Below are 11,641 nucleotides of genomic sequence, written 5' to 3'. Positions count from 1 at the left end.
AAGAAAGACGAAAGTACATACTTAGATACAACAAATCGATACAGATACAACTCGATTTCCTCATCATTCCACCATCCCAGGAAACCATACAATCTGTTATGCAGGAACTTTCCATGTAATGGGGTTTTGTTAACTTGTAGACTTGAAGTTTACCAATCAGACGCTAATATGATGTCTCCCAAAGAACATCATCTGAAGCAGTTCTGAACTGCAAATGTTAGTTTAATGTAAACCAAAGAAAGAAAGGCTTTAACCTCATACCCTTAAGGCATATAACCAAATATTCCCCTTGATGGAAATTCCAAGATTAGCTTCTAATATGTCAAGAGCACTGGCAGATGCACGGGATTTTCATGATTCAGGAAGCATAAGATCTTTTCAAAGATATATTGAAACCATGATAAGGTAAGAAATCACACGCATCAATTAAATCCATACTACCAAGGAAGTTCTTTGACCCAATCTTTATCGGCTGTTATATAGGTGAGTGAACCTATGAAGTACATAAACATTAGCATAAATTAAATAGGTAGCAACTTACAATTCGTTAATGTTGGCGAGCATTTACATGAAAGACTAATCCAATCTTTAACTGTGTTTTGATAGAGAAGGAACACTATTAACTTAAAAAAAATCTAGGCATAAAGGGAAAACAAACAACAATGTAGAAGAAGGTTTATATTAGTAAGACAATATCTTTGGCTTAGCAGATGTAACAGGGCATACCTGTTCATTTTTTTACCAGAAGTTGGAAGTTTGATGGGACACAACAAGCAACTTTTGGATGTTTTAGCATTGGCGCTTATCCACAATGTGAGATATTGAAATAAGAACTCTTCGAGTAGGAATTTGTAACTATTCACCTAAAAGTTTGTAGCACGAGCTGTGTTTAGTTAAGCTTTGTTTAATTTAGGGGTATAACAGTAGTTTAACATTCATATTTTGGTGTTAATGCTTTTAAGGTAGTATAGAATAGGTAGATAAATAGATATAGATAGATGTCTTGCTGGCTTTCATGCAACTTGTGATTTAAAGAGACCTTGTAGGTCTCTGTTACTCTTTGTATTTATATTATGAAGGTTGTGTGTTGTTCATCGACATTGACTTGTTGTAGGTGGTATTACTTGGCTAGTTTTGTTTGGTTTGTTCGCTCAAGTGAGGCACTAGATGTCGGTCGGGCCCCTCTGGATTTGGGGTATGACATCATAATTTATAAGAACCTACAATATACTCTTAAGTATTATTATATTAAAAGTTCATACCAATTCAATGTTGATTTCATCAAGTTGGGCTAGTTGTGAATTCAAGTAGGGAAGGACATGGCTTCTCAATATAAATTGGTCAAAGATTAATTTGTAGAGCACGAAAGCTTATGTTAGCCTTGAAGATAGCAATTACTAGTAAACTGTTTGAAAATAATCTTTTCCATGAAGTGTTAATGCTAACTCGTAAAAGTATTTAACAACGATGTACTTATCACTTTGTACTAACATATTTTCCTCACATTTCATATATTTATAATAGACATTCAAAAGTCATTTATATTATATCAAAACTTCTTTAATTAGCACAGAATACACGTGCAATGCATGTGACCCAAAACTAGAAATAAAGATATTCCCATGAGGTCTCATATAAAGTCAAATTTGTATCATCTCTTGTGACTGACCATGATAATTTTAATTTAGCAACTACATTTAGAATTTTCTTAATGCATCAAAACCATGTGATACTATTTCATTACTTTTAATAACTTTAATTTATACTTGATATATTAATGGAAAGAGATTTTTTAAATAAAAAATTATAGCTAGAGAGGAATCTGTTTATGTGTGTACACAATAGTAAGAGTAATATTAAAGATTTTTGGTCAATACGGTCCAAAAATTCCTATAAAAACATAACACTAAAGTAAACTTACTACATGATAAAAACATACTCCCTACTAGCTGATATTAATTTATTTAACCACTTATTTCTTAGAAAATAAATGGTTCATGTTCTTTGACTTGCAACAATAAATAAATAAATCTTTGAAAAATATAAGTTGAATTAAATAAACAAAGCTTCGGTAAATATTACTTGAAATAGAAAAATTTGCGATCAATAGATTAACAAATAAAATAAGAGACAATAACTTGATTACAAAAAGGACAAAGTATTTCATTCAAACATAAACAAATACTAAGTAAGTAATCTTGGAGAGACCAAACTTTCTGTAAAAGCAAATCCATTCTGAAGGATACCATGAGGCAACAATGTAAAGGGACCTCTCTGTTCTATATACATTTTCCCCAGATTCACAATGTAAGCACCAAAATAACACTTCACCATTTGCAAATCAATATTTTGGTGCGGCTATACATATATCATGATTTGCTATAGAAAATATTCGATGCCAAGATTCCTCAAGACCATAATCATTCATCACCCATAACATAAAAGTGTGATTCCCTGAATATATGCATTAGTATAAGCACACAACATTCCATCCAATACTGAAATACCAATATTAATGTTGGTCAAGCTTATTTCCTCAGGTAATGATATTTCTCCATACACCTCATGGGAAATATCAAATGAAAGCACAAAATAATTTTTTGAATTACAAACCCAATGAAATGAACCATGTATAAATGCCAATGAATGCATACCATGCACCATATAGCAAATGTCACGAGGATGTTCAACAATATTTCTCTAAGAACCACTTTTTAGTGCGAGAATTTCACCAGGTACTCTGCTATGATCACTTACACCATTGGGGATTTTAAGTATTTTATAATCATTACTGGTCGAGTCAAAACACATTCCCAAACATGAAAATTCCTCCTTTGGAACTTCCGGAGTGGGAAGTACAATTGATTCTCCAGTGGAGGGCTTCCATAGCAAATGTATTTAGCATTCAACACTATTTTCATAAACCTTGATAATAACCAATCTGTCACAACAACAGTAGACTATGCAATGTCGTGGTTCAATATTTAAAGGGAAATTCAGTTCCCGTATATCCTCTACCAATTGCACCGATGATACCGAACAACAATAAATGGAAAATATAGACTTCTTAGGGCACAATTTGTAGAACAAAATTTTGTGGAAATTTTTGTCCTTCTTGGCATGAGTGGGATTCTTCATCTTAAAATATGGTTCATCGATCAGTCTACCCTAAAATTTTGAAACACATTTGAATCGAAGAAGAGACTTCACATGCAACCTACTGAGGATTCATACAAGTATATTCTCTTCAGAGTAAACATCCATGGCCTAGATAGACAAGTAAATTCTATCACACACCTTTTTTTAAGTATTTAAATATTATATAATTATTACCAAAAGTTTTATAAAGATAAACTAGAAAGCTTGTTAATTTATATTATCTTCTATTACCAAAATAAAATATAGTATCAAAAATTGAGAGATATAAAACTGGCATACAGATCATATATTTTTCACCTATCCTTATTTTCTAGCGTGACTTTAACATTTGTATGGTTGAAACAATTAATGCTTGGAAGCGATGCATTCTTGCTCTACTAAAGTTTACCAGAAGGTGTATGTTTGGTATGAAAAAAAGATTAAATCTTAGGTTTGTATTAAAAAAAAAAGCACATGCAGAGAAAAGAAAGAACAAGTGCAGTAGTTGAACAGGAAATGAAATAGAGAAGAACTTTATTTTGCTTGAACTGAAGTTGTAATCTTTTACATCAGACACTTAGACTTATATATAACATCAGCGTTAACTTCTAACTCCTACAATAACTCTAAAATATAAGACTCCTAGACTAATAAACAAAATATAGGAATTGTTATTTGACTCAGTAAACTACAGAAGTAAAACAGTAAAAGAAAACTCTAAGATGCACTATTTTTTAACACTCCCCCTTAGTGCATGCTTACGATCAACAACTCCAAGAGAAGCCCTGAAATATTCAAACTTAGGCTTTATCAAGGCCTTAGTAAATATGTATGCGACTTACTCATTTGTAGAAATTCCTTTCAGAACAACTTCTTGCTCCAACACTTTCTCTCAAATGTAGTGATGACGAACTTGTATGTGCTTCATCCGACCATGAAAACTTGGATTTGATGCAAGCTTGATAGCACTTTCATTATCACATCTAATTTGAACAACATAATCAACTTTGCACAACATCTCTCCTATTAATCTCTTTAATCACATACATTCTTGCGCAGCCATAGTCGAGGCTACGTACTCAGCTTTAGTGCTAGATAATGTTACCAATGGTTGTTTCTTGCTGCACCAAGAAACCATAGCTGAACCAGTACTGAAACAATATCATGAAGTTGAATGTCTATCATTTGTATCTCCTGCCCAATCTGCGTCAGCAAATCCATTTAACATGAATTTCTCATTTCTTCTATACATAAGACCATAATCTAGTGAACCCTTCACATAACGAAGGACTCGCCTTGCTACATATAGATGTGAGCTTCTTGAACACTGCATGAACTGAGAAACAATTCCAACAGAATAAGAAATCTCCGGTCTTGTGATAGTTAAATAAATTAAACTACTAACAAGTTGCTGAAATTCTTTGGCATCTTTTAATGGCTTTCCTTCAGCTTTCATCAGCTTGAGATGTGGTTCCATTGGAGTTNCTTGCTGAACCAGTACTGAAACAATATTATGAAGTTGAATGTCTATCATTTGTATCTCCAGCCCAATCTGCGTCAGCAAATCCATTTAACATGAATTTCTCATCTCTTCTATACATAAGACAATAATCTAGTGAACCCTTCACATAACGAAGGACTCGCCTTGCTGCATCTAGATGTGAGCTTCTTGGACACTGCATGAACTGAGAAACAATTCCAACAGAATAAGAAATCTCCGGTCTTGTGATAGTTAAATAAATTAAACTACTAACAAGTTGCTGAAATTCTTTGGCATCTTTTAATGGCTTTCCTTCAGCTTTCATCAGCTTGAGATGTGGTTCCATTGGAGTTTCCTTTTCTTTTGACTCCCCCATACCAAAATGATGCAACAGTTTCCTCGCATGTCTTTTAAGAAACAAAATATCCTTGATCCGTTTTTTGAATTTCCACACCAAGAAAACAGCTCATCTCCCCCAAATTCTTCATTTCAAATCGAACTGAAAGATTATTTTTCAACATAGAAATCACATCTTCATTATTTCCAGTAATGATCATGTCATCCACATATAACAAGACCATCATGTGCACATTTGATTCTGATTTAATAAATAAACTAAAATCTGCATCAGAAACTTTAAAGCCACAAAAGATAAAGTATTGGACAACTTTACCATACCACGCACGTGGTGCTTGTTTAAGACCATACCACGCTTTCTTTAAGCGACAAACATGTTGAGGATACTGCAGAGAGACATATCCTTTTGGCTGCCCCATAAACACTCCACAATCCAATTCTCCATAAAGAAAAGCGTTCTTTACGTCAAGCTGCCACAACTTCCTATTCATAGATGACGCAAGAGGAAAAATGGTTCTTACAGTTACCATTTTTGCAACTGGACTAAATGTTTATTCATAATCCAGTCCATAACTTTGAGAAAAACCACGTGCAATAAGCCGAGCTTTGTATTTGTCGACAACCCCATCCGAGTTTTTCTTCAAACGATAAACCCATTTGCAAGTGATCAACTCGCAATTCTCAGGCTTCGACACCAATTCCCACATCTGATTTTTGTTCAAAGCATCAATCTCTTCTTGCATAGCTGCATTCCACTCGGGATGATCTTTTGCTTCTTCATAGCTTACTGGTTCATCCAATACTCTTGTAAAGAAGCAAGACATAATTGAGCAGCAGTTCAACTGTACCTCACAATCTTTGAAGTAACTTGGTTGTATTTTGTCCCTTGTTGACCTCCTTTCAGTTTGTCGTTCAATATCATCTGAATTTGAGCTTCCTTCATTATTTGGTTCCTGCAAGTTGCTCTTTGGAAGCTGCTCAAAATTCTCTTGATTACCATCAAGAATGGTTTCTTGATTTCTGGTTTTCTGGGCAGAATGGTATGGCGATATTTCGTCAAACACGACATCTCTGGAAGTGACTAGTTTGTTGGTTTCAGGATCCATACACCTCCACCTTTTCCTATATGAATCATAGCCAACAACGACACACTTTTTTGCTTTCAGATCAAGTTTGGTTTGGTTAATTTTTGGAATATGAACATAACAAGTTGAACCAAATACCTGAAAATAATTTACATTTGGCTTTTCATGATATAGAATCTTTTTTCACCTGGCCATGGAGGCAAACGATTTATCACGTGACACACGTATTGAATAGCTTCAGGGCAAAACTCTCAAGGGAGATTCTTATCGTGCAACCAGGAAAGGCTTGTAGAAACAAGATGAGCTATTTTCCTTTCGGAAACACCATTCTGTTGTGGGGTATTTGGACATGCCATTTGCCTCGAAATACCATTCTTATCGCAGTCTTTAAAGAATACATCAGACATATATTTGCCTCCATTGTCACTACACATGCATTTAATTTTTGCCCCAAATTCCTTCTCCACGACAGTTTTAAATTCAACAAATTTTGACAAGGCTTCACCCTTCTCTTTCAAGAACATCACCCATGTATATCTTGAGAAGTCATCTACAAGTACCATGACATACCGAAAACTACTATAACTTGTTGTTTTTGTTGGTCCAATCAAGTCTGTATGAACCAACTCAAACATAGTGGATCTACGATTTGTTGATCTTTAAAATGGAAGACGATGCGATTTTCCAAATTGACAACCTTGACAAACTACATCTTCATGAATATTCTGTAGAGCTGGTAGACCATCCACCAGTTTCTTCGAACAGATTTGCCGCAACAATTGGTATCCCAAGTGCTCCAGTCGAGCATGCCAAATTGTTGCGCTATCTATTTGACTTGTCTTCTTCACATAAGCTTTCTCTACTGCCATGACAAACAACGAACCTTTCTTTTCTCCCCTAAGAACAACATCAGCAGATATGTTCTTCACATTGTCCAGAATCTTCACATCATTTGGACCAAACAAAATATATTTTCCTGAATCAGTGATTTGAGAGACTGAAACTAAGTTTCTCTTCAAGCCTAGAGCATGAAATACATCGTTCAACTTTACAGCCTCTGTATCTCCAACATCAATCTTCAAGACTCCTTCATTAGCTACTGGATATGTCGAGTTATCCGCTGTAACAACTACTCGTTCTCTTTTGTGTTAACGCAACTCTAAAAGAAGAGAATCATTTCTAGTTACATGATATGAGCAACCAGAATCAAGGATCCATTCTTGTTTGTAGCTGTCATTAATGTAGAGAGCTTGAACGGGTACAACATCATTGTTCCTCCGTTCAGTAACCTCAATAGTGAAGCACTGCTCCCATTTGAGTTTCTCATTTCCATCATTTTCACTTGCAATATTTGCTTTTGAGAGCTTCACTCTATAATATTTTTTTATGTGTCCAATTTTACCGCATTTATAGCACTTCCTATTATCAAAGTTGCCACCAGTAGCTTTTTCACCATTTGATTCTTTTTCATTGTTCCTGCTTTCAAATGATGTGTTTTTATTTTTATTCTTATCCCTTGAGAAGAGAGTTGCATCTGGTTCAAGGCTTCTTGCCATCTGTTTTGCCAATGCCTCTTGGTTGGAAAGCAAATTTTCAAATTCTTCAATTGAAGGTTGCTTTGTCCAGCCCTGAATGGAGGTGAAGAACGAATTATACTCCTTCTTCAATCCTCGAATAAGAAATTGTCGCAATCTTGCTTCACCAATCTTCTCATCAGGATTTAATTCTAAAATTTCAGCACAAATAGCTTTAACTCGCAAGAAACATTCACAAATAGACATGCCTCCCTGTGTTAGGATTGCCAATTTATTTTCCAGCAGTTGAAACCTAGCGGTGTTCTTTTTAGTAAACAATCTCTCAAGTATTTCCCAAACTTCTTTTGGTGAACTAACATCACGTACATGATCGATGAGCTCTTTTCCAATTGATGTTCTCAAAGCAAAGAGTGTTTTACCACATTTGATTTCCCATTTTCTCCGTGGTTCTGAATTTTCCGGAGTATTTGCTGGAATTTCTACTTCAGCACCAACAATAAGATCCCACAGGTCTTTACCTTGAAGGTAAGCCTCCATACACATTCTTCAGTGCTTGTAGTTTGTCCCTACAAGATTCTTGACACCAAACTGTGCGTTTGAACTATTTCCCCCATTTGCTGACTCCATACTGCACAAACTTTTTTTTCTACAACTTTCAATCTCTTCCAACAAGACTTAACAAATTTGATAGACAAGAAGAAGGAAAGAACGTTCAAGCCAATAACCTAGCTCTGATACCATAAAACAAAAGCTCACGTAGAGAAAAGAAAGAACAAGTGCAACAGTTGAACATGAAATGAAACAGAGAAGAACTTTATTTTTCTTGAACTGAAGTTGTAATCTTTTACATCAGACACTTAGAGTTATATATAACATCAGCGTTAACTTCTAAACCCTACAATAACTCTAACAAATAAGACTCCTAACCTAATAAACAACTAACCTGATCATCATTCCTAAAATATACTGCAGAAGTAAAACAATAAAAGAAAACTCTAAGATGCACTATTTTTTTAACATGTATGTTTATTTTATCCACATTGTTTCACAATTATCATGGGTAGAAGGATTTGGTCCTTGCAAAATATATGATGATGCTATTCTCCTTCACGAAATGAAAGAACCCAAATAGGGAAACAACACATTTTATCCATAAAAATAGAGCACACATATATACTTAGTCAAACCAACAACAAATTGAATGTATAAACTTAATTGGTAACACGTGAACTCACTTGTTCCCAATCAACAATATTCATCATTTTTTCTTGTTTTGATGGTTCCACAATTCTTGATCCTTAATTTACAAAATTGGATTAAATTGGTTTAAGTTGTTAAAAATAACACACATACACAAAATAGAAAATAAAGTATTACCTTTGAGAACTTGATTGAAAAGTATTGATTTGTTGTTCAAATGTTTATCAACCATCTTTGAAGTTTTAATTTGAATGCTTAATTCTTTTTCTTATATATAAATTGGTTATAGATATTATGGAAGAAACATAAATACATTACCAATAGAAGAAATTTTTATGATTTACCCTGATAGATACTGTCCAAAAAAAAATAACACTACATATTGCTTTCCATAAAATCATTATTCAATATCTAAATTTATATTATTTAATAAAATATATTTAGCGATTATTAGATACAAATTAATCTTCTAGTCTTAATGTGGTTATTCACTACCGAGTGTTAATTTTATCAAAATATTGAATTTTCATGTTCCATTTAGCAAGAACACATGTCATACACTGTCAGATATTAAAATACTATATATTAAATAAATTTTTTCATGGAACTCATAGCCAATGGAAAATATAATTTTGTCCATACTTTTTTCTTACAGTTTTATCTTTCCTAATTTATGATTACTTTATTAAACCTAATTATATATGAGTTTATTTATAATTAAGGTAGGCATATATATAGCTATACACACACGATATAAATCACATTATGCATGTTCTAATAAAAATAATGTTGGATTTATTTATATCTTATATACTATACGGTATAAATCATGTATAATAAATATTATTATATAATACAATGAATAAATCAAGTATGTTATTTGGATTATAAATACATTGTATTATTGATGTGTATTTGAAACACACATTATTAGATAAGCTTGCAAGAAATTTATATAGCACTTTCTACTCATTAAAAATAGAAGACTATTCATTTCCTTTAAATGAGCTACTTATTCGATAAACATGTTATTGGATAAGCATGCAATATGGCAACCTTGTAATTGAATAAACTTGCAATTGGCTAAGATTGCAATTGGATAAGCTTACAATTAAATGACATGCAATAGGATATACTTGAACTTGGATAAGATTACAATCAAGTTGTCAACTTGTAAGTTTCTTACACTGTAGCCTCTATTATGTAACAAATACGAAACCAATTCAATTTATTAAATTAAAATTGAATCATAAATCATAAACCAAGCCATTTCAATTTGTAAGTTTGGGTCTTATTACAATTTGCAATATACTATTTACATGTGAACTTCTTATGTTTCCATTTATATATTCTTCATTTAATAAAGTAATTAGTATTTGATAACAAGATGATAAGATATATTAGAGATTGAAGAAATGTTTCACTACCATGATAATATTAAGGAAGAGGATATTCCAACAATGTTTCAAAAAGAAGAGTGTCATTCCATCTATCCATGAGCTTCAAAGGATGTGATGCATTAGAGATTTTGACTCATTTGAGGCCTTTTTAATTCAACAATTAGTGTCCTTAATGCCTTTTTTTAAGTCTGTATTTAATTATTTATTGTGTTTTGTAGCTATGAAGTCTCAAAGAAAAGGCAAGGATGAATCACGAAAAAAAGGCTAAAACAATGGAAAAAGAGCAAAAATTTGTGACATCGATGCTTGCCAAAAGGCACTCGGCGAATCACTAAATTTGCTAGATCTCACAAAAATTACCGAGTTATTAACTCAAATATTAAAGATAGGTTGGTGAGAAGAAGAGCTAAACACCGACTGAAACCGAACTCAATTGGTGAACTAACGAGTGCTTGCCGAAATTTACAGTACATTTAAGCCAATTTTAAGGCCAAAAAGATGAGATTGGATGATAATTTGTGGGAGTTGGTTTTTGATTAAATTTGTGGGATAATGTGTATTGCTATGGTGTACCTTGATTTTCATGTATTTTATTTGATTATCATGAGTTCAATTTATGAATTAATGTCGCAAACTTAATCCTAGCTTTAGATCTTTATATATTGCTTGAGAGAGAGGGAGTATATGAAGTGGGTAATTGAGTTGACTCTTTCATATTAGTTTGAAATTCATTATTTTCTTGAGAAAGGAATTTGGGATTTCATCTCTAAATTGTAGTCTTGCTCGAGAGAGAAGATTAATGTCAAAGTATTGGGTTGGTTAGTTTATTACACATGCAAGTGTCCGAGAGAAATTTTTGTGATAAACATATTATGATTGAGAAATATGATATGTGTTTAAGATTTACACATCCTATCCATGAGTAATTAAGGTTATTGAGCAATCACATTGACCCACCTTTTAAAATCGATACCCACTTCTGCACACTCCGAGCTTCCCAATCCACTTGTTTGTTAATCTCTTTTTTAAGTTTGATTGATCAAAATTGGTTACGAAACAATCTCTATTTTATAGTTGGAATCATTTTCACCCTTGTTACCATCTACTTGCAATGAATTGGGATACAATTTGCCATTGTAATTGAACTCTTTCACAAACCACTCCCTGTGGAATTTGACCATGACCTCATATGTTGGGTAATTAGATTGCTTTTGCTTACTTGTTTAATGGGTTTACAATGCAAGTAATTTGAGACTTATCAAAAATGGTGCCGCTGTCGGGGAGTGGTGCTTAGAATTATTTTAATAAAATGTCTTTGTAAGCTAATTTAGTGTAGTAGAAACTCTTATTATTTGTTTCATTATTTTTTTTAGGTGACGACATGAGTGTCATTGAGAAAAATGATTCTAGTCAACATGGTCATAGTGATGATGAGGGAAATTTATA

The sequence above is a fragment of the Solanum stenotomum genome, chromosome 11, assembly GCF_019186545.1.
Source record: "Solanum stenotomum isolate F172 chromosome 11, ASM1918654v1, whole genome shotgun sequence".
Taxonomy (NCBI): Eukaryota; Viridiplantae; Streptophyta; class Magnoliopsida; order Solanales; family Solanaceae; genus Solanum; species Solanum stenotomum.
This window is presented reverse-complemented; position numbering follows the sequence as displayed.